This window comes from Aplysia californica, unplaced genomic scaffold, assembly GCF_000002075.1.
Source record: "Aplysia californica isolate F4 #8 unplaced genomic scaffold, AplCal3.0 scaffold00021, whole genome shotgun sequence".
Taxonomy (NCBI): Eukaryota; Metazoa; Mollusca; class Gastropoda; order Aplysiida; family Aplysiidae; genus Aplysia; species Aplysia californica.
Window position 1 is genome coordinate 1,798,370 of NW_004797291.1, and position 7,356 is coordinate 1,805,725.

A 7,356-nucleotide genomic window follows, 5' to 3' on the forward strand; every position below is an offset into this window, starting at 1 on the left:
TGAAAGGTGTTGAGCCAAAAAGCAAAATTTTATAAAAGTTTAAAAACCTGCCGAAAAATGCAATTTTCTTCACTTTGTTTATTTTGACGAGAGCCTGATTCCACCACGCTGCCTCACATTTGTTCACCCGTTGTGTGCACCCTTAGAAACAATTTTTGTTTGTTTGTAGGATGCAAAGTTGTTGTGTTTTTTGTAGAAAGCAAACTCTTGGTTTGTAGGAAGAAAAGTTTTTGAAGAAAGCTAAGAAATGCAGACTTGACAGTGATCAGCCTAGGATATCATAGGCCAACTCTTACGTACATGCCAACAGCCTCATTCCGCACGCACCTAAGTGTCACGTTTTGAGAAAATCTCAAAGATAAAAAAGGCCCCCAACAAGGATTCATGTTCGAGCATCAATTATTTATTACCTCGTTATTATCGTCAAGACTTTAGCACTTGAGGACACATCTGAAAGTGGATACCTTTTTCTTTTTCTTTTTTTTTGTGGTACCCCTGATAGGGAAAATAATGTTTGCGCGTAGGTGCAAAAGCAGCCAAATTTACCCAGTTGAATCATAAAACATATAACTTATCTCCAATATCCCAACAGTAATAGATCAACAAACAAGCACCCTGACAGTAGTCAGATTCAAAGTCTTAAAAGCACTTACATTTCTTTGAGACTATTTGAGACAGCGGCCAGCTAAATTGATGCTTTGTAAACCCTCCATGAGTGCACGTAACGCTTTGACGCCATAAGCGCTCAGCGATTTGACGCATTAGTTGCGCGATCCCTTCTCACAACGTCTATGGCCTATTCAGTAGGTCCAGATGAAGGTCACAAGTAGAATCCGGCTCTGTCGCCATGTCGTGCTTTTATGGGCGTCAGTACCGGACCCCATGTGGGGAGATTGGTCTCATAAATACTAGTGGTCAGTACAGGACGGTGGACATGCGACCCCGCCATTCATCATATTCCTAGTCCTTTTTGTTATTGATCAGATTGTCGCGCAAGTCATAAAAAGATGAACATCCCTTTTCCTTTCGATCGCAGTACGTGGGTCAAAACAACGCGTCATGTCTGACATTGCTTTTCGGAGATATCGGTTCCAAAACTCCAACTAAGAGGCTGACACGACCATGACTTTTTCTTTGACCATTAAAAAAAACTTCAACGGTGAGGATTAAGTATGACAGTCGTGTACATTTGGCATTTGACGACATCTGCTGCCCTCCAATGCATCCTTAATTTGTTTCGATTTAACATCAGTATTAACACAATGTATTGTTTTTCCTTTTATGATTGGCATTTTTGACTCTATTTGTGCATGATATGTGGGTGGTTGGCGGGTGCTCTGGTGTGGTTTGCTCCTTCTTTCCTATCAAACATCTATCGTCCTTTTCTCCCCCTCCTTCTTGTTTATGTTTGCTACTCTCTTGTAACACCTCTTATCTTCTGGCGCTCATTTGACCTTATGCAGTTACGAGCGCCGTAAAACCTCTACTAAAACAAAACAAAACAATGAAGTGCATGATATAAGAGCAGTATAACAAGGCTACACCTTGCCTAAATATTTATAAAATTACACTTATTTCGTGCAAACTGACTTCATATTATTTAGAAGTGCCCATAGCAACGTTGTATTTTACTTGTTCCAACGTTTTCGTTTCAAATGAGTCGCGTGACGTATCTAGGTTACGCATGCTTCATGTCACACCGCAAGATTCCTTTACTCTACCGTGAGCCTCATCTTAAAACAGCGTTAGTAATATGGGTATCATTATGTCTCCAATGTTTCTTGGATTTGTATTTCGCCTTCTTAACTTTTCACCGGTTAGGAATACAGTGAAGTATGATGAACAGCCTTTTATTCCAGGAGTTTTATGAAATCCGAAGCGTTTTATGAAATCCCAGGATGTCATGTTTGACCTAATGAAATATGAACAGGACTACGTAATCGTACTCATGAAACGGCATTGGTTGAATGTAGAAAGAAAGAAAAAAAGAAAGAAAGAAAGAAAGAAAGAAAGAAAGAAAGAAAGAAAGAAAGAAAGAAAGAAAGAAAAAAAGAAAGAAAAAAAGAAAGAAAGAAAGAAAGAAAGAAAAGAAAAAGAAAAAATAGAATTCACTGGCCTTTTTTATTTTGTTTTGTTTGGTTTGGTTTGGTTTGGGGAGGGGGGGAGGTTGGTTTATTTTGTTTTGTTTTCAAAAATATGTGTTAATGGTACATGATCAGGAGAACATACAAAAACGCTGTTCGTACAAAGGAAACGACAACAAAACAATAAATTTGTCTACACAAACACAAAATAGCTGTCGTTGCAATACAACGCCCGGGTTCATTTTGGGCCAGGACTGATTTGTCTTGCTCAAGGGCAAACATTAGCGACCACCAATCTAAAAGCTATATCCGTCGTTGTTAACCATTAATAAGTGGACGAATTTTCGTACAACTCAACTACCGAGTGTAAGTACAGAAACGTTAAAACACCCCTCCACGCAAACATACACACACACACACACACGCACGCACACACACACACACACACACACACACACATACTGGAACATACCAGAAACATGCGAAAAATATATACAAGATGGTTGCCAAAAAGGAAATATTTTACGCTCTCATATACACAATTCTGTTTATTCAGGAGGCGGCCTGTTTCGATCCTGACTGTCAAAGTCAACACAGACAAAGCATCACAGCAAACAGTCGGGGATATGTTTTGAAACGGATACTTGCTCACACAGGAGTTGAACTCACTCACGCACCTGCGCTTATGTAATATAGCGGTTAGGCACCTCGCCGTCGTACTCTGAGGAATGGAATAAAAGGGGGGGGGGGTGGACAAGTGGTCCAAAATTAATAAACGGGGGGTTGGAATAAAAGGGAGGGGGGTGGCACATTCAACCCGATACCCCTTTACTAGTAGGAACAAATCTGATTTATTTCTCCTTCAGTGAATAAAAAAACAAGAGATCATGATATTTTAGCGATTTTAATAAATTAATGTGACAATTTTTCCCGTTAAAGAACAAACCAGTGTTTCATTAACAAATGTAAACCAATGTACAAAAGTTGGTTATTTTAATGTACAGAAAATTGAGGTAGCCCAGCCCGGTACCGGCACTAATACTGGGAGTAATTTGCCATTTGCACCCAAAAAAAAAGAAGTTTCATTCAGATATCTAGATTCTAGATATAGATCTAATGTTTCACAAAATGATCGTCGGTCGTGGCAAGCTGGAAAAATAAACGGGGGGTTTGGAATAAGGAGCGGGGGGTGCGCAAAAGAAACCTGAAAATTAACAAGCGGGGTGGGAGAGGCTTATTCGATACCTTAGAGCATGTACATTCGATTGACATGTGAGGAGGGGGACTTTTCTCAGAGTATCTCCTTTTTCTGTTGGGATGTTGTATCCTAACCGGCCCTGATTTCCCTTGATAAGCAGAACTGAAGCTGGCCACCTCTCTAATGATCTAAATAGTGTCGATTGGAGCGTAAAAGATCTATAATTACTGCTTCATTTTGCTACCCTAGAATTACAAGGTTATATCTACTCAGTACCTAGTTTTGAGAAATTTAACTTTAAAAAGTTTAAGTTTCCCAACATGTCAAGCTTATTCGAATGTAATTCTTTGAATATATTGATAACGACTCTAAATAACCTTACGATTTTGATAGATCTAATAGAACATTTGGTTTCTGACATCATGGTCATAGGTAACTCAAAACGGCCAAGAATGTCAGATAGAACTTTGTAATTCTAAGGTGGCGATGTATTTCGAATTCCCATCTTTTACGTGCAACAGCGAAAAACTTAATTATTGCACCCCAGGTACATTTTAAGTTATTGCATAAAGGAGATCAGTAGGGTAATAATATCAAACAGTAGAAAACTTGAAACTGCTTGTCAGAGTATTGGAAATCTTGCTCAGGGACAGCTTGTGGAAAGAATGTTGCTTTTGGTGCATTTTCCAGTCTAAATCGTTTGGTTTTTAGTAATTTCACCCTCCCACCCCTACCAAAACCGGATTGGCTCAGAGCGCGGAAAATGTGAAATTTGGCGTTATAATTCGAATCATCCATTTTCTCCAATGTCGCGAGATATTACCTTCCTAGTGATCTATTATGTACTGGGTCAAGTGGATGACGTAACTGTTGACTTTGACTTGGGGACGTCAAGTAATGTAACTCTAAAACCAAGGCTCAGAGTAACAATATTCTAATGAATTCGCAATTTTTATTTTTGTTAAATCATGTTCTAAATACGAGACATTACGTAAAACACTTACCCAAAAAAAAATCCGAATAATCTTACGATGTTGATAGATATAATAGAATATTTGGTTTCTGAAATCATGGTATTAGTATATGCAACTCAAAACGCCAAAAATGTCAGATAGAACTTTGTGATTCAGAGGTCAATTAATCTCTATCAACATCGTAAGATTATTCGGATTTTTAAAAATCTTTTCTTTTTTTTTTCTTTTTTTTTTGGGTAAGTGTTTTATGTAATATCTCGTATTTAGAACATGATTTAAGTTAACAAAAATAAAAATTGCGCCTTCATTAGAATATTGTAACTCTGAGCCTTGGTTTTAGAGTTACATTACTAGACGTTGTAACTTGAAAGGATGAGTTCGATTCCTAAATGAGGAAGTCTATTTTACCCAGTAGCTCTATTTGCTGGTTGGATGCTGTATGCTATCGGTATCAACCGGGGTTAGCTCTGACGGGAAAAATATAATCAGCTCACATCCCAAATTATTTATTGGCGTCAATGGGGTCGCAAAACATTTATAATAGCGAATCTGTGGAGAGGGTTGATATGATCGTAATACCTAGCGCACACTGCCAATAGGAATCATTAGGCTGAGTAAAGCCAGCCAGATTCTCTTTCACGTATGGGGCAAATGTTACTATTCTGTCATAATCCGACCAAAATTCACCTCAAGTCGCCTGGGTCTTTCAAAATTTAACAAAATGTGCCAAGATCTGGACAATAAAGATGTATTTTATTTTATCTTATTTGTTTTTCAAACCCGCGAGCTGAATCGATCGGTGGGTGGTTGGCGGGTGCTCTGGTGTGGTTTGCTTGTTCTTTCATATCAAACATCTATCGCCTTTATCTCCCCTCCTTCTTTTTTGTGTTTGTTACTCTCTTGTAACACCTCTAGTCTTCGGCACTTGTTTTTTGTTTTTGTAAAGTGTTTTACGGCGCTCGCAACTGCATAAGGTCATATGAGTGCGCGGGACACTCCTAATATTTTCAGTTGGTAGGGAATTTTGAATTTTGCCCGGATGGCGGCCGAAGCCTACTCTTATCGATTTTAGACCACCAAGGGATCTTTAACGTGCGCAACTTGCACACGGGCCCTCCGAGATTTTTCGCCCTTGTCCGAGAAGGCTCGGTGTATATCTTTCCTACCAGAAGCCAGAAGATCAGGGGTGTGGCAGAAAGACAGCAGTAAGGAGGAGCAAGGGAATAGCAGTAGAAAGGCTGCAGAAAGAGTCAGGAGCCCAGAGGAGGGGGCAAAGGAGGAAACAGATAACAGAACATTGCTAGAGAGCAGGAAAGGAGGTGAAAAGAGACAATTTTAGAGAAAAAAAATTGGTCGCTACCCGGATTCGAACCCGGGACCTTTGAATGAGAGGCCAACACCTTAACCTCTAGGCCACGAGAGCCCCCTTTGGCACTTGTATGACCTTATTGTTTTGCAAGTGCCGTAAAACTGGTGTACACACCTTTACTTTAACAACATCTTCAACACTCGGGTGTTCTTCCGTTCACAACTCAAGCTTGTTGGATGTAGTCAAGGAGTCAATTGTACGTAAAACAGCCAGGGGGAGATAATGTGGCCTGGGCGTCGCCACGTCACTGACCCCAGGTCGGGAAACGAGAGGGGGGTGATGATGAAAGTGATAGATGGAAACAGTCTTCTGATAAGAACGTTTAATTTTAGCGTGTCACGCATCGGTGAACAAAAACAGTTGAGAGCAAGGCGTTTACTGTAAAACTGCCTAGTTGGCGTGTTTTCTGTCGGCTCAAGGCAGAATTATTTGCCGATTTGCGTAAATGTCATCGTCTTAATTTTAGCTGTTTTTTTTTTTTTTATTATTTTAAATACCATATATCTCTGCTCCCCTCCTCTCTCTCTCTCTCTCTCTCTCTCTCTCTCTCTCTCTCTCTCTCTCTCTCATTATGTGTGCATGAATTATTGTATGTGTGTGTTCGACCGAGTGGAAGACTAGGAACGTGTGTGTGTTTGTGTCTGTGTGTGTCTGTGTATGTGTATGTGTATGAGTGCGTGTGTTTGTGTGTTTATGCGTGCGTGCGCGCGCGTGTGTGCGTGTGTTTTATACGTGTGTGTGTGTGTGTGTGTGTGTGTGTGTGTGTGTGTGTGTGTGTGTGTGTGTGTGTGTGTGTTCTTGCGCGAGTGTGTACACGTGTGTGTTTGTGTGTTTGTGTGTACGTGCGTGTGTGTGTGCGTGTGTGTGTGTTTGTGTGTGTGTGTGTGTGTGTGTGTGTGTGTGTGTGTGTGTGTGTGTGTGTGTGTTTGTTTGTGTGTGTGTGCTCTTAAATTAAGGGCACGCGTAAACATCCATTCTGCTCGAAAAAAAAAAAACATTATAAACAAAACAGCTAGAAATGCGTGCCCCAGGCAAGATCAAATTAACTCGATTTTTTCGCTGTTAAAACCTTCATCAATGTCTGATGACATGGGTAAACAACACCCATCTTCCAACGTGCGACTTTTCGAATGTAAACTTGGTTCGTACACAACGGAGAGGTGACACGGAGCTGCCGGGCGGAAAATAACTTCCTCGTGGCATAATGTTAGCACAGCTGCCAAGATGTGTGACGTCAGTGTCTCTCCCTTAGCTGAAAAACACTTTTCTATTATCGCTCGAGTAGCGTCAAGTCGTTTCCCTGACAACGTCATGGAAGAGCGTACGGTAGGGAGGAAAATATGAGGAAAGGGGGACGGGCAGAAAAGAGAGAAGAAAGTTTGAGATCGGAATGAGGGAAAGAGGAGGGGAGGAGAGAAAGGAGGTTGTGGAGAATAGCAGGATGAATTTTTAAATGGAGAAAAAGACATAGAGGAAAAGAGGGTGCCGAAAGAGTAGAAAAAAGAGGTAAGGAAGAAGATAAGGGGAGGGATAATCATAAGGAGACTAAGGAAGAGGGTTGGGAAGATAAGAAAAGAAACAGAAAGGTGTGGATAGTACAATAGCGTTGTAACAAAATGTGGAAGGGTGGGCAGATAGCTCAGTGTGAACTGCAATATGTATAGTAAATGAGAAGGGACAAAATAATAATGTGGGGGGGGGAGGCTGAGGCTGATGTTAGTGTTAGAGAGG